Here is a 14,822-nt window from a genome sequence, read left to right as displayed (position 1 = left end):
GGGAGCCGAGCGCCGGCGGCGGGTGATCTCGGGCGCCGCGGTGGGGGCGGAGCGGGGCGGGGACGCTGCGACGACAGCGCCGAGGCGCGCGGGCTCCTCCTCACAGGTGCGGCGGCGGCGGGCGAGGCCTGTGATTGGTGGAGCCGCGGAGACGGCGAGGGGCCAGGCATGATGGAGAGGAGGCTGTGCTGGCCGCCTGCCGATCTCGGCGGGCCCACCGCACGGCGGCAGCGAGGCCCTTCCAGAACCTCGGCCTGCGCCCGGTACGCAGCCTGGGGGCTTCCAGGGGTCTGAGGCCGGAGCGCAAAAGGAGGCGCTGCTAATCCGTCCCTGGGGAGGTCCCCGCGTCCCACGCGGCCTTCGCCACCCTGCCGAGGTCCGCGGAAAGCCCGAGCTCCCCGCCCCGGCGCAGCCTTAGCGCATTTGCTCGCGCTGGCCGGGATGCAGACTCCCGGAGCTCCTGGGTACTGCCGTCCGACACAGCATCACAGTCACCAGGGGAGTCCTCACACCACTGGTGCCGGGCCACATCCCCAAAGATTGCAATTTTGAAAATCCACATTCCTGGAAGGGGTCAACCTCCCTTCTTTCAGTAAGTGGCTCTCAGACACGCGCAGTACAGACCTACCGAGTCAGTGTGGGGAAGTGGGACGGACCGGGTGCGTGTTGGAATCCCTCTAGGTGACTGTGATGCGATTTGGAGGTAAAGGTAATTCGTAATAGTGAGTGTCCCTATTTGGTGTTTGTCAAAATTAAATGGCGCGGGGTGAGAGGCTGGCAGTGGACATCTGGAAGGAATTGATTGCATACTGTACTGAACAGAAATGCATTCTATCCCGCCTCCAGAAAAGCCCCGATTATTTGGGGGAATTAAAATATCAATATTTGTGTTTCGTACCCACTCCCCCTAACCCCCGGGGTTTGAGCCGCTGAAATGCAAAACTCACTAGCTTTGCCACTAAGCTGCATTCCTAGCCCTTTGTATTTTACATTTTGACACAAGGTCTTGTTAAATTGCCAAGGTTGGCCTACAGTTTGGAATCCTCCTGGCTCAGCCTTCCTACTTGCTGGGATTAGAGGCAAGTGCCCAAGAGCCCAGAGTGTTTGTGTTTTTAAATATAGTTGTTTTTTTTTTTTTTTAAAGAGAGAGAGAGAGGAGAGAGAGATTTTTTAATATTTATTTATTTTTTTTAGTTCTCCGCGGACACAACATCTTTGTTGGTATTTGGTGCTGAGGATCTAACCCAGGCCGCACGCATGCCAGGCAAGCCGCTACCGCTTGAGCCACATCCCCAGCCCTTAAAAATAGTTTTTTAAACAAGTTTTCGGATTTTGCTGGATATTATCCTTGACCAGACTTGCAGTTTGCAGTTATTTTAGGTTTTGTGGTGCTTAAAGAGAACCATAGGATTCAACTTGCCAACAGGTTTATACAATCGAAGAGTATGTTTGCCAATATTAAAAGTTCTCTTTTTCTCTTCTTTCAACTACTGACAAATGTGACATGTTCAGTTTAATGTTGGTTCTAAGAGTGAAGCATGAAGTTTAATATTTACACCATTATCCTTTTAAAAGCCCCTAAATTCTTGACAACTATGCCAATCAGATCCTACACTGTTTTATTATATACATTTTTCCTTCATGGCTTTGTTTTCATTTTTAGTTTTCTTGCAGTATTTTCACAATAAATAAAAAGTAGATATGTCAGTTTTGGGGCTTAATCTGGTTTATATTTAACCTTGTGAACTTTTTTTTTTTTCACTTTTGTATTTTTTTTAAATTTTTTTTATTGGTTGTTCACAACATTAGGAAGCTCTTGACATATCATATTTCATACATTAGATTGAAGTGGGTTATGAACTCCCATTTTTACCCCAAATACAGATTGCAGAATCACATCGGTTACACATCACATTTTTACATACTGCCATATTAGTGACTGTTCTATTCTGCTACCTTTCCTATCCTCTACTATCCCCCCTCCCCTCCCCTCCCATCTTCTCTCTCTACCCCATCTACTGTAATTCATTTCCCTCCATGTTTGTTATCCCATTCCCCTCACAACCTCTTATATGTAATTTTGTATAACAATGAGGGTCTCCCTCCATTTCCATGTGATTTCCCTTTTTTTCTCCCTTTCCCTCCCACCTCATGTCTCTGTTTAATGTTAATCTTTTCTTCCTGCTCTTCCTCCCTGTTCTGTTCTTAGTTGCTCTCATTATATCAAAGAAGACATTTGGTATTTGTTTTTTAGGGATTGGCTAGCTTCACTAAGCATAATCTGCTCTAGTGCCATCCATTTCCCTGCAAATTCCGTGATTTTGTCATTTTTTAGTGCTGCGTAATACTCCATGGTGTATAAATGCCACATTTTTTTTTATCCATTCATCTATTGAAGGGCATCTGGGTTGGTTCCACAGTCTAGCTATTGTGAATTGTGCTGCTATGAACATCGATGTGGCAGTATCCCTGTAGTGTGCTCTTTTAAGGTCTTCAGGAAATAGTCCGAGAAGGGCAATAGCTGGGTCAAATGGTGGTTCCATTCCCAGCTTTCCCAGGAATCTCCATACTGCTTTCCAAGTTGGCCGCACCCGTTTGCAGTCCCACCAGCAGTGTACAAGAGTACCCTTTTCCCCACATCCTCGACAGCACTCATTGTTGTTTGACTTCATAATGGCTGCTAATCTTACTGGGGTGAGGTGGTATCTTAGGGTGGTTTTGATTTGCATTTCCTTGACTGCTAGAGATTAACCTTGTGAACTTGCTGTGATGGTTTAAACTTGATAACAGCTTGTGGTGAAACCAGACCACAATGACTGTGTAGAGGATTTTTATTAGGGCAAATGAGGCATATCCAAATTTTCATATTTTTGAATTGAAATTGTGGGTGAAATGTTATTTAAGCATAAAACCCATGGTTGGTGAAGTAATGGGGAAATAGAATCAGATACTGTTGGTGAGAGTGCAGATCAGGAGGTAATCCAAAACTCTCTCACTTGCATTTGAGGAACTCAATGTACTCTATGACCACAATCTAATTTACAGTGAATGATAGTTCTGGGTCCACAGTGTCACCTGGTTGTAAACTCCTTACCAAACAATCTTACTGATATATACATTAAATTATAGTGTAGTGACCAAGAGGATCCTATACTGGAATCTTCACTATCTTAGCTGTGTGATCTTGGGCAAGTGACATTAGCATTTCAGAGCATATCCTCATTTGTAAAATGAAGATAATGGAACTTACATCAGCAGTTGTGATGATAGAACATTTATGAAAATCACAGTGCCTGGCTCCTATTGGTTGCCAAATGAATGTTGTTTTTCAGTATTATTTGTAATATTGCAAAGTATTTTTACATTTCCTAAAAGCAAAATTCTGAAAAGTATATGCTGTGGACTGAATTGTGTCCCCCAAATTTTTTAATTGAAGCCCAACCACTAATGTGACTGTATTTGGAGCCAGGACCTAAAAGGGGATAATAAAAGTTAAATGAAGCTATAAAGGTGGAGCCCTAATGGGTTATGACTGGTGCCTTATAAGAAGATAGAGCTCCTTCTCCTTCAAAAAGAGGATAAAGGGGCAAGCTAAGCAGAGCGCCTTCACCAGGAATTGAATTCCCTGGCCACCTAATCTTGGACTTCCTAGTCTTCACAGCTGTAAGAAAACAAATTTCTATTGTTTAAGCCACCTAGTCTTTGGTATTTTATTATGGAAGCCCAAAATGACTAAGACAGTATGTATTTGTATTTTCTAGAAGCAAACCAAAACTTTTAATGTAAACTATTCAAAATAAACTGGTTGCAGTTCATAATCTCTGCAAATCAGTCAGTGGGCCATGCCAGAAAAGGTAAATTGATAGTGTAAGACTCAGGTGGTTCTAGAAAACATTGTAGAGAAACAGTTACTCCTTTATTAAACTTGAAATTCTGAGAACCTTGGATGCCTTTCAGATTTTTTATCCTCAGGCCTGTTGATATACTTGTTTTTACACTAACTACCTCTGTTCAACTGCCAGCTTGGAATTCTTATCAATTCAATGTTCCATATAGATGGCAAATAATAAGAGTGCTTCCCTGAGTAAATACAAAGTTGGGGACAGGAGCTATGTTTGGGACTTTAAGATGATGTTTGCTCCTACAGTTTGATCTCAGGGGACAGAGAGAAAAATACCAAGGTGGCTTCCTACTAAAAAAAAAAACATTTTATTTTTGTGAATATTGTAGCAGTCATGTTCAGTTGCAGAAAACAATTCATAAAATTCACTCTGGCTAATTTAAGAATACAGGTATTAAATATTTTGCATACTTAGAGGAAGACTAAAGAAACATAGGTAGAACTCTGAAAAATTCCCTGTCACAAGCAAGAGCAGTCACCAAGGGAGCTGTTGTCTGTGAATGAAAAGCTGCCTGCTAAATCAGAAAATTTTGCTACAGCCTCTGATTCCAGAAATATATATACCTGATGTGTAGTATTTTAATCTTTTTTTAAAAAAAAATCTGCCTATAAGGTCCTTGCTTGGCATCTGGATGGCCATCTTAAGTGACAGCCATCATTTTAAGGAAAAAGTTTCACTTTCCCACCCAAGGGCCTTTCTGAGAAAAGCTCACCACCCTCATACTAACCCAACCCTTAACTGCTTTAATTAGGACCCACCTACTCTGATTCCTGAGTCTACCCTATAAAAATCCCAGAATTCAAGCCTGTTTTGCCTCTCTCTCCTATAGAGAGATAACCTTTGTTTGTCAGCTCTGACAAATAAACTCTCGTATGTATCTCTGCATGGTTTCCATCTTTCATTTCTTGTTCACCTGTCTCTTGTTCCTCGATTTCCCTTCACTGCCTCCCTGTCCTACAAAGTGAGTTCAGGAGGTCAGGAATGTTTTTTTCTTTGTTCAATGTTGTATACTCAACACTGAGAACAGATCTTGATATTGATAGGAGCAACACACAAATCAGATAACACTCACCCAATAAAACCAGCAGGGCCAAAGTTGGGTAAGCCTTGAACTAAATGGAAGGAAAAAATATTAGTTATGAGATTTTTCTATCTCATTGTTTATAAGGTCAATTGGTAGGCACTGTTTGCATCCTACAAGATAAGGAGAAGTGGAGAAAGAGTACATATGATAAGAGATAAGTCATAAGAATTAATCTAGATTTTTAGTATCAGAAGTTCCAGAAAGTGAGGTTAGAGAAAGTGGTTGGATGAAAGTTATTAACAAGAAAAAAGTTTTAGAACTAAAAGGAGACATGAGTCTGCAGATGTAGAAAACCTACTGAGTACTGAGCAGGAAAAAGAAAAATAAACGTGTATGCATACACACACACACACACACATACATATTTATGCACAAGGGAAAAAACAAAGGAACTTTTAGACTTGATAATATCCTGGAAATATTGGAAGAACCTATTCTAACAATGGAGTGGAAGGAGACTTGAGACAAAAGTAAAAAGGCGATTTGAGGACTGAAGTTGTAGCTCACTGGAGCATTTGCCTAGCATGTGTGAGGCACTGTGTTTGATCCTCAGCACCACATAAAAATAAATAAATAAATAAATAAAATAAAGTTATATTAAAAAGATTTAAAAAATGGCAATTTGAAATCTAGTGGGGTTGGTTGTGTGACAAAAACAACCAAATAAAGTATAATCATAGAATACCATTTGCCTGGGCAAATAATACCATTTGCCTGGGTGAATAATGTTTACATAGACGAAATATAAACATTGTTTACTGATTTTCAAATTTACAGTCCACCTGTAGACAAAGAATCACTTAACTATGGTAACAGAACAGGTTGTAAATGTTAAGTATGTTAACATAAAAGAGAACAAAAGAAAGAAAGGTTATGGAATAAAAAAATTCTTAACTGACACAGTGAAGAGATACTGCTTATAGTTGAAATCAGAAATATGTGTTTAAGTATAGTGTTCAAAATCACAAATATAATCAGTGAGAAAACTAAATAGTGACATAATTTATTAGGTATTGCATGTAGGTAGGGAGATTTTGGGGTGATCTAATGTAATTAAAACCTTATAATGACAAGAACTGGGTATGCGAGATCTAACATTGACTAATTGAGAAATAGTATTATAAGCATATTTTGAAAGATAGGAGGGAACTAAAACCAGTGAGATGTGATTGTTTCTTGAAAACAATTCCAAGGGTATGAATAAGATTGGTTGGGGACCTGCTGCTTTTTGCATTGAGCCCACTTGAATTTGTTCATTCATATAAAAATGTGTATATCAGGCACATATAAATATTTCAAATGGACTTTGCTGAATATTTGGAGATACAGGATATTTCTATCATAACAATGCCAAATTTCAAATTGAATATTAGATAACTTTGTTTTTAAAATTGTTTATTAGGCAATTGATGCCAACTGGTTTCTATCCTTTGTTCTCATTATTCCTCTTCCATTTTTATTCTCTAACACAAAGTTTGCAGTCCTCTGATATGTGGATGCTAACACAAAAAAAAAACAAAAACAAAGTCTTGTTTGTTGGTGTGGGGAACTCACAAAGGTGCAGTAAAGGAGAAATGTGGCCTGTCCTATCTTTTTTGTACCCAGGAATGGGTGGCAGAGGTCCCAGAATTTTGCAGAGGGAATTTCTGGTTTTGGCGTTCCAGATAATGACAGTACAGGAGCAACAATGAGGAGCACATTAAGCAGATTACTTGAAAGCAGAAATAATAAAACAAAAATCTCTTTTTTACATAGTGGTTTTCAACCAGGACTGAATATTAGAATCACCAGGAAGCTTTTTTAAAAAGCATCAATGCATGAGTGTATGAGGTGCACTCATATATTATTGGGATTGCAAATTAATGCAGCCACTCTGGAAAGCAGTATGGAGAGTCTTCAAAAAACTAGGAATGGAACCACCATTTGACCAAGTTATCCCACTCCTTGGTATATACCCAAAGGAGTTAAAATCACCATATTGCAATGATGCAGCCACATCAATGTTTTTATAGCAGCACATTTCACAAGAACTAAGCTATGGAACCAATCTAGATGCCCATCAACAGATGAATAGGTAAAGAAATTGTGATGGGAAATTCATATGGAATAATAAAAGACCCAGAATAGCAAAAACAATGCTAAGCAGGAAGTGTGAATCAGGCGGTATAGCGATACCAGACTTCAAACTATACTACAGAGCAATAGTAACAAAAACAGCATGGTACTGGTACCAAAACAGGCGAGCAGACCAATGGTACAGAATAGAAGACACAGTAACCAATCCGCAAAACTACAACTATCTTATATTTGATAAAGGGGCTAAAAGCATGCAATGGAGGAAGGATAGCATCTTCAACAAATGGTGCTGGGAAAACTGGAAATCCATTTGCATCAAAATGAAACTGAATCCCTTTCTCTCGCCATGCACAAAAGTTAACTCAAAATGGATCAAGGAGCTCGATATTAAATCAGAGTCACGGCGTCTGATAGAAGAAAAAGTCGGCTATGATCTACATACTGTGGGGTCAGGCCCCAAATTCCTCAATAGGACACCCATAGCGCAAGAGTTAACAACCAGAATCAACAAATGGGACTTACTCAAACTAAGAAGTTTTCTCTCAACAAAAGAAACAATAAGAGAGATAAACAGGGAGCCTACATCCTGGGAACAAATCTTTACCCCACACACTTCAGATAGAGCCCTAATATCCAGAGTATACAAAGAACTCAAAAAATTAGATAATAAGATAACAAATAACCCAATCAACAAATGGGCCAAGGACCTGAACAGACACTTCTCAGAGGAGGACATACAATCAATCAACAAGTACATGAAAAAATGCTCAACATCGCTAGCAGTCAGAGAAATGCAAATCAAAACCACCCTAAGATACCATCTCACTCCAGTAAGATTGGCAGCCATTAAAAAATCCAACAACAACAAGTGCTGGCGAGGATGTGGGGAAATGGGTACACTTGTTCATTGTTGGTGGGACTGCAAAATGGTGCAGCCAATTTGGAAAGCAGTATGGAGATTTCTTGGAAAGTTGGGAATGGAACCACCATTTGACCCAGCTATTCCCCTCCTCGGTCTATTCCCTAAAGACCTAACAAGAGCATGCTACAGGGACACTGCTATATCGATGTTCATAGCAGCACAATTTACGATAGCAAGACTGTGGAACCAACCTAGAAGCCCTTCAATAGATGAATGGATTAAAAAAATGTGGCATTTATACACAATGGAGTATTACTCTGCAATAAGAAATGACAAAATCATAGAATTTGGAGGGAAATGGATGGCATTAGAGCAGATTATGCTAAGTGAAGCTAGCCAATCCTTAAAAAACAAATGTCAAATGTCTTCTTTGATATAAGGGGAGTAACTAAGGACAGGGTAGAGACGAAGAGCTGGAGAAGAAGAATAACATTAAACAGGGATGATAGGCGGGAGGGAAAGTGAGAGTTAAGGGAAATTGCATGGAACTGGAAGGTGAGCCTCAGGGTTATACACAATTACATATAAGAGGAAAGGAGGAGTAGGAGGAAAATTATATAAGTGGAAGAAACGATTTATAGTAGAGGGGATGGAGAGAGAGTAGGGGAGGGGAGGGGAGGGGTGAGGGGACAGTGGAGAATGGGATAGACAGCAGAATACATCAGTCACTAGAAAGGCAATTTGTAAATCAATGGAAATGTAACTGATGTGACACAGTAATCTGTATACGGGGTAAAAATGGGAGTTCATAACCCACTTGAATCAATCTGTGAAATATGGTATGTTAAAAACTATGTAATGTTATGAACAACCAACAATAAAATAATTAAAAAAAATAAAATAAAGTTGCAGATATACATTAACACACTTGAAAATATATTCAAAATGTTATGAGACAGAGCACATTAAACACGGTATGAAGAGCAAAAAAAAAAAAAAAAGAAATTGTGATGTATATATACAATGGAATATTGCTAAGCTAAAAAAAATGAAATTATGACATTCACTGGTAAATGGATGCATCTAAAAATTATCATGCTAAGTGAAATAAGCCAATTCCAAAAACCCAAAGGTTGAATGTTCTCTCTGATATGTGGATGGTAACACACAATGAGGGAGGAGGGGAAAATAGTTCAGTGGATTAGATAAAGGGGAGTGAAGGGAAAGGAGGAGAGATGGGAATGGGAAAGACAGTAGAATGAATATGACAACTTTCCTGTGTGCATGTAAGAATACACCTCAGTGAATTTCACCATCATGTACATCCACAAGACTGGGATCCTAATTAGAATAAGATATATCTCAAGTTTACATAAATACATAGCAAAATAGATTCTATTGTCATGTATAACTAAAAAGACCAACTATTAAAAATTTTTTGAAAGTCAACATAACCAACATGAAAAAAAAAAACATAAATGCTAGGCTGAGGAGTAGCACAATAGTAGGGAGCACTTGTCTAGCAACCTCCTCCTCTCCCGAATCCCACCACTACCAAATAGATTAAGAAGTCTCTAAGGGAAGGACCTAAGGTCCATGATTCAAATCATAAGGATATGACGGCAATCTAGCTGTGACTTCTGTCACCCCATTGATCTCCAGGGTTGATTTGGCTGATCTGGCTGGCTAGCCGAGTGTCTCCTTTCTTCCTCACTGCTCTACCTAAGTCCCTCCTGAAGCTGCAGGCTGGGTCAAAGAGGACGACCTTCCTGGATAGATGAGGACTGTTCTTTGATCATGGGTGTACAAGTAGCTATGCTCCCCTGCTAGAACCTCCAAACAAGCTCTCAAATCATTAATATGCAAGCTACATGCAATTTCAGCACAATTGATTGAATTAGCAAAACAAATTGAAGTGTCAAAACACTTTGTCAAACATTTTCCTTCTGACAATTGTAATATTGTTAAAAATCTGATAAAAAACTACAATCACTTCTTTGGTGTTATAATACATAGTAATAGCATAAACATAAAATATATAGCTTTTATTTCATTAATAAAGTTAATTCAATAGTCAAAAGTCTCCCTGCACACCCATACCCTAATTTGTGTTCTTATCTCACCTGTTGGTATTCTCGAGTTTTTCTACCTTTCCAACATGTTCTCCAAATGTGCCAAGCAAATTCTCTTCCTTGGGGTTTTGTACTACCTGCTTCCCCTACTTGGAGTACCCACTATATAAATGGGTCACCTTTAGAATGAGGCTGACCTTGATCACCTGTTGAAAAGTTTTGATTGCGCTCTGTTTTGAAATGTCACTTCCAATCTAACTTACTTTGCCCAATTTTATCATAAGCACTTAGCACCTTCTAACATATAACTTGCCTATTTTTATTAGTTTGTTCACGCCCGCTAGAATACAAACCAATAAGATGGGTTTTTTTTTACATTTTGTTCACTAGGGAAGCTAATGTATCTAAAACTACTGAACACCCAAATAGATATTTGCTGAACTACAGTGGCCTTTTCAATAACATTTAGCTCATTATAAAAGAGGGATGTGTTTAGCCATGTTATATAATATGTGTTTGGAATGTGCTAGCATTACATTGTTTTATAAAATCTTTGTGGAGTTCTAAATCTCCCCAGGCAAATTTGTCTCCCAGTGAAGCTGCTGGGCATCTGGAACAGCCAGCAGAAGACTGGGGCTTTGATTTTGTCTGTTAACTAGATATATAATATTTGGTAAGTTATTTACTACTCTGAACTTTATTTATATAATCTATAAAGGAAAGGATAAATGAATTCTAAACTCCTTTCCTCTTCTATTATACAGTATTTTATTACCACCTGTGAGCTTGAAATAAAATGAAGTGTTAATTTTATATTTTCTTAGGAAAGTTAAACATATACATATCTTCATATTCCAAGTTGAATTAGGTATAGTGATTAAGAGTTACCTCTTTGGCATCAGATTGTCTTTATTTTAAGACATTCTTAGCTACTTATTACCAAAGTATCAACAAGTTATTCAACATCTCTTAGCCTCAGATGTTTCATCTGTAAAATGAATGCAATAATGCTATCAATTTCAGTAAGCATTATTATATTTATTGTGAAATTAAATTACATAATCTGTGTAAAAACATTTAGTACAGTTCATGATCCATGATAAGGGCTTAATAATTTTTTACTATCAGCTTTTTATGAATTACTAATCATAGCATCATTTTCTGTTGCATGGGTTGTAGAAATAAGTAAAGACATTGGACTTATTGAGAAAAACAAAAGCTATTTATTTGGACCTATTTGCAAGGGAGTCAGCTCTTGCAAATGTTTGCCATTTCGCAGATATTCAAAGGAAAACAAAGAGTGGGAAAGGTTCAGGTGTTCTGTAAGTGGAGGCTATTGGCACGGGGAAGTTGTTGGCAAGCTCACTAGAAGCAGGATTGGTTAATGGGTTATGTAGTTGGTTACTGGTTTTCTCTAGTTGGATCTAAGTTGGAAGTGGGAACAAAAATTAGGGGAACTGTCAATTTCTAATCAAGTCCTTCTGTAACAATAAGTTACACAAGTTACTGTTTAGTTTCTCATTACAGAAGTTATTGTTATGATTCCTGGATTGTCACTAGAGATAGTAATCTGACTTTCTACAAATCTGACATGTATCAGGCTGGCTTTCTAAGCTGCTTATTGTAGATGAGAGGTTTGGTTTCCTGGTGGGTTGTTGTAGGTTGTTGGTCAGAGTTCTTATTTTATATATGGTCTGGCTATTGTCCATTGGCATATTCAGCCTTTTATGTTCATAAGAATATAGTAACATTTTAATATCTTTCATATAGTTAGCCTTTTTAATATTTCAGAAAAATATTAGTGTGGGAAATATTTAATCAATTAGATTTATTAATTTACATGGATATATTCCTATTAGATTTTATTCCAATTAGGGGCTAATTTAGTGCCACAATGAGATTCTATTTGAATGATGATATGATGATAGTAACTGTGCCTTTATTGAGATTATTCACTAGAGAAATGGATGATTTTAGTTCTTTGTCTCGATGGAGCAAGGTTTATTTGATTTAAATATTGCTACTTGGTTGGTGCTATATAAGCATATCCAATCTGCATCTTGCAAAGCACATTACCTTCCCTTAATCCATTTATCTGTAAAACAAGACTTAGAATAAATACAATTTTAGATATCTTTTCTACTTAATCATCCTTTGTACTGGTATCTAGCCCATTAAACCAGGAAAAAATGTTAAGATGTATGGCAAAGTAATTTTGGAAAGGGACGCATTTGCAACATTTCAGTGCAGAAAATTCAGAATTTAAATTTATGCCACTAATGAATATTATTTTATGAGGGCACTGATTTTTTTCCTTTTAAGTGTATTGTGTTATTTTGTTTTTAGCTTTATTCTGTTTTAGTTTAACTAGCCTCCCAAATCAACAAAAAGGATTTTATGACATAGCAATTCTTTTGTACATGAATTTTACATATTAATTGTTAAATTGCTTCCAGTCTTGGAGTTCAGAGATGACTTAACAAATAAGTGACTTTTTGAACATCCACTGCTATTCTGCATTTATTTCCTATATCGAAAGAAAGCACTGCAATATCAAATGCACCAGAGTTAAGGTTATTTGGAAAGAGTCTTGAATTTCCACCACTGTAATTTATTCTTGATATGTTTACATGATTTTAAAAAAATCGTTTACTTGACATTTTAAGACATTTAAAATTGTAGAACTATTTTATAATAAGATAACTTACATTTAGGTAATAGTGGTATTACCAAATATTTAAATAACTAGAATAGCTATATACTCTTTCTTGTTCTCCATCCAAAACCAGATATTTATAAATCCCACAAGTGATACCTTTAATCATAAGTGTGAATAGTTATTTCTTAAATTTTGTTTTAGAATATGTACCAGTCATGACATAATTAAAATAATTCTTTGTTTGATAATCTAATTGCCTGTTACGTTCTGTTTCTAGAATGTTTAATAAGGGAATCCTTTTGTAGGATTGCCAAGGAATGTGCTTATTTTATGCATTTTTATGCTAATTTAAGCACCACAGTAGAAATCAATGAAAACTTATGTTAAATATTTTAGAAATTTAGTGTGACATCCAAAGCTTAAAATTAGTTTGAAATGAATTTCCAGAAAAGCATGAAAAACCCATCTAGCCTTCCATGTACAATTTCAGAGGGGAAGAATTAATCTTCTTTCCTGTTGAAAAATCCTTTGTATTCAAGAGTTAATTTCCACAGTTAATAATATAACATAACAAAGACTTAAATAAAACTAATGAAAGAAAAGAGATTTAAGCTCTATCCACTGTTTTTTTTCCCATTATCTTATGTGTATTGTATATATTTTGCTTGCATTAGGTTTGTTTGGCTATTTTATAAATCTGTTAGCTCTTATTTAAAATACTGCTTTGTTCTTTCATTATGATTTATAATCTTTTCTTCCTTATAAATATTTACTTCAAAGCATCTTTACAACTAGATTGTATCAGTTTTTCTTGTCCTTGGTAACAAATTCTCCTATTTGTTGGTTCTGCTAATCCTTTCTCACAGCGATTCACATCCTCAAACAGATTATAATCTCTGGCTATAAATTCATGTCCAGTGGGAGGTTGACTTTGGTATGTGGGCTGTATAGAATCTTAACCACAGGGCAATTTCACATTGGCCTTACTTAGACTGGGTGGGTTTTGCCTTATCTGGACCAACTCTAATAGAAATGTTAGTTTAGGATCATTTGTGCCAGCCAACTGAGGAATTTGGATTCCACACAAGAACCCACAGGTAAAGGGGCTGGCTTCCTGTGGGTGTTTTCTTTTTTCCCCCATTTAAGAACCTAGACAGAGGATGAGCTTTCTGGCAGTTTCCTAGGCAGAGCCAATCCTTAACTCTTTCCTTTTATAGAAGAGTTACCCCCATGACTTCCGCTTGTATGCAGGGAACTTACAGTTAGGACTTTTGGCCAGGATACTCCTTGCAGGTGTTTATCAAGCATCCCAACTTATAATTTATCATTGAAATCAGGGCACTTTGGAAATTGAAAAATGCACATTAGTATTAATTACTTTGAAATAGTAGGCACAAAGCAAACCTGTCCTTGGTAAACAAGCCCATGTATGGTCACCTTAAGCTATTTTAACTTCTGTTCCTGCTCAGTAATCACAGCCCCACTTTTTCCATTCCTTACATTTTCCATTCCTTTTTTATTCCTACAGTCTGGAGACTTTCCTGTCAATTTCTAACTTGACACTGTATCCAAATTATACATTGTTATGTTTGATTCATGTGTTTGTGTTGGTAAGAAGGGATCCTTCTAATACCAGCTTGTGCTGATGTATAAATCCAAATTTATGAATTTAATATATAAAAACCTTTATAATCTTTTTTATTGTGAATTCTAGTTGGGCTTATTAATTACTTTCCTTTTTATAATTACATTTACTTGTATCATGGATACAAAGATAGTAAACAGAGATTATTTTTCTTTTTTTTAATCACCTTGAAATAGTTGAATGAACCTTTTCTAATATGTGGTTTCTGAATGTTCATCATTTCTAGGGTAAAGTAGAATAACATTTTTTTTCTTTTCAAAAGAATCTAACTAGTACTTTTTCACTTAAATTCACTACTGATATGCACAGTACTCAATATTTTATTATTATTTGGCATATTACAGCTAGTAAAACTATTTTGGCAGTAGCATTTACATCTAATTACTTGTTGCTCAAAGTCAGGATTCTATCCCATTAATGTGGGACTAACAAAAACTAAGAAGGCTTCCAGTAGGCTGAAGTACTCAGAAAACTAACTGGAAGTGACATTGACATTTAGAACAAAGTAGGCCTGTTTTTAAA

The 14,822-nt window shown here is 37.1% G+C and overlaps 1 long non-coding RNA gene across 1 annotated transcript in view; it reads left to right on the top strand.

Moving 5' to 3' along the window:
* The first annotated feature begins 15 nt into the window (after nt 1-15).
* LOC308633383 overlaps nt 16-14,822 on the top strand; it is a 31,226-nt gene continuing 16,419 nt past the window's right edge. Inside the window, exon 1 of the long non-coding RNA XR_014018770.1 lies at nt 16-263. This is a non-coding gene — a long non-coding RNA (uncharacterized lncRNA). The remainder of the gene's footprint in view (nt 264-14,822) is intronic.

This window comes from Spermophilus citellus (genome assembly GCF_964194105.1).
Source record: "Spermophilus citellus genome assembly, chromosome: 14".
Taxonomy (NCBI): domain Eukaryota; kingdom Metazoa; phylum Chordata; class Mammalia; order Rodentia; family Sciuridae; genus Spermophilus; species Spermophilus citellus.
Note: the sequence above shows the minus strand (reverse complement) of the source record. Positions and strands in the feature narration are given on the sequence as shown.